This window comes from Cucumis sativus, unplaced genomic scaffold, assembly GCF_000004075.3.
Source record: "Cucumis sativus cultivar 9930 unplaced genomic scaffold, Cucumber_9930_V3 scaffold79, whole genome shotgun sequence".
Lineage (NCBI taxonomy): Eukaryota > Viridiplantae > Streptophyta > Magnoliopsida > Cucurbitales > Cucurbitaceae > Cucumis > Cucumis sativus.
In genome coordinates, this window is record NW_022279570.1 from 74769 (window position 1) to 77088 (window position 2320).

Below are 2320 nucleotides of genomic sequence, written 5' to 3' on the forward strand. Positions count from 1 at the left end.
AAATTTTCATTTCCTTGGAAATTCTTTGTCGATACCGAAACCTGCAGCTGGGAATCGATTGTTGTCGATCATGTCCCCGGTGCTGAACCTCCCAATGGACTGCAAGGATCAACGGTTAAGGTTTATTCTTTTGTTATCGTTGGTTTGAGTTCTTGTTCTGTTTTTTTCTGCTTTGATTTAATTGCATTGGTTTTGAAGAATTTAACGTTATGGGTTGTGATGCATGTTGATAGCAAGCTGAATCCTTTATTAGGAATGTTTTGGTGAGCATGGAGTCAGTTTATCCGAGTCGGAATCCCACTGCAAAATCTGTTTTGGGGCTTGTTCGATCTGTTCATCATGATACAATTTGTTGAGATCATATCGCTTTTAGAACTTTTGGGGTATTTTTCTTCCTCCCATTTCTTCTACTTCCAACTTCATTTTTATTTTATGGATTGATCATTCAATTTCAGCAAACCCACTGGTTATGGTCAAAAGCATATTTAAGTTGAAGATATAGTATTACATTTACCTCGTAAGTTTTTGGATGAATTGGTGATTTAACATGGTCTAGAGTGGATAGTTTAGGAGGCTGTTAGGCCACCATTGTTGTTTACCTATAATAGAAGAAAGAAAAATAAGGCACGTTAGGAACCAACAACAGTTACTTAAAAAAGATGACAGTTATCTAAAACTGGAAGTTAAATGGATGAGAGGGAGGTGGGAAAGGGCAGGCAGTTTTTAGTAAAAGGAAGGGCCTGCAATACTCCATGAGAGATAGGGGAAGCAGAGGGCTCACGATCTTGTTCTGGTTTTAATTGTAGTATTTTGAATTGTGTTTATTTGTGTTTTGGATTAGGAGGGTTTCTTTGCTTGTTGTTTGTAATTTCTCTGTAATTTTCTTTTTATTGTAACTTTGAGTTTCAAATGTCAATATAATAGGGAACAGTACATCAGTGTTCTATCAAGGTTGTATGTTCAAAAGTGAGTAGATAGTTGAGGAGGTCCAATGTTCAAAAGTGAGTAGATGGTTTAGGAGGGTCCTATGTTCAAAAGTTTGCTGGTGTGTATCTTTGTTGGCTCGACATGTTTTTAATTTATGATTGTTGTTGGTGGAGAGAGCGGAAGATGCCGGGGACAGCTTGGAGAAGATCAAGCGGCAGCTGGCCTCTGGGTCTGGTCGGAATTTGTTGCAGGGTCCCCTTCTAAAGCGATCTGAAACAGTAAACTAACGCATTGCAACTCTTTCTGTCTTTCCTTTTGTTTTGAATTGATGGTTACTGCTTAATTGCGCTGCCTTTAGGTCTTCCATTTAAATCGTTCTGACTGTTTTAGTGATATTTGAAGACTTAATTAAATCACCTAGAAGTACTTATTAAGATTAGGACGTCGGGATTTGTGATTTCAAGGAGATTAGAAATGTGAGAAATGCCCATGTTCGTGATCTAACTGTCGGCATATTTGTGTTTATGAATATGGCCGTCGATGTGATAGTATTCTCAGACTGTTTTGTAGTGCGCATATGCAGAATTGTGGTCACATTTGATCAGCCTTCTATTTTCTGCGTTTCTGTTCTTAGACAGCATTTTTTTATGGCAATGAGCCTTCATTGTAGCAAATCTGATTTTCTCTATTACAATGTTTGCAGTTGAGGAAATGGAATGAGCGATGGGTAGTTTTGGACCCAACAACAGGGAAAATGGAGTAACCATACGTCCCATTTACACTGTTTTTGGTCCTTCCTTGCTTGGTTCAATGTAGTAATATGTTGGTGGAAACAGCTCATTTCTAATGCTGCTGCCGATGGTGATGGGGTCAATGGACCTCTGCCAAGAGTGTTCATATCACAAATTGTTGTGGATTAGTTGAGTAAATAAACTCAGGTGCGTTTCACCGAATTCTCGATATGAAGAAATCTGAATATATTTTTTCCTTCTGAAATTTGGCTACAAGCTGTATCTTGGTGCTGCAGTAAGTGTATTGTTAGCGATGTAGTAGGCATAAGGTGGGAATAGGATGCATTTTGTGTTTTATCCATTTAAGTTTTTGGTTTATGCAACAAAACCTTAGCTTGAATTACAACTTCATATCATTTTTCCTACTGCATTCAGTACATAATCAGAAGATACACTGAATGTTCTTGCATTGGGAAGAAGCATGCTGCTTTGGCTGGTTCTCTGGGTTCCTTCACATGGGAAAAGCCTTTGCATTCAGAGTTTGAGCAATTAGCAAGGCTTTTAATCTCCCATGACTCTGAAACTTATGTTATTTAGGTCACCATATTATCGTGGAGAATGAACCAAATTTCATTTCTGAATTGTGATTTCACCAAGAATTT

At 38.0% G+C, this 2320-nt stretch overlaps 1 long non-coding RNA gene across 1 annotated transcript; it reads left to right on the plus strand.

Moving 5' to 3' along the window:
* The first annotated feature begins 205 nt into the window (after positions 1–205).
* Positions 206–1686, plus strand: LOC116406247. The gene is made up of 2 exons (XR_004219274.1): positions 206–1205; positions 1631–1686. It is a non-coding gene; the product is annotated as an uncharacterized LOC116406247 (long non-coding RNA).
* The last annotated feature ends 634 nt before the right edge of the window (positions 1687–2320 follow it).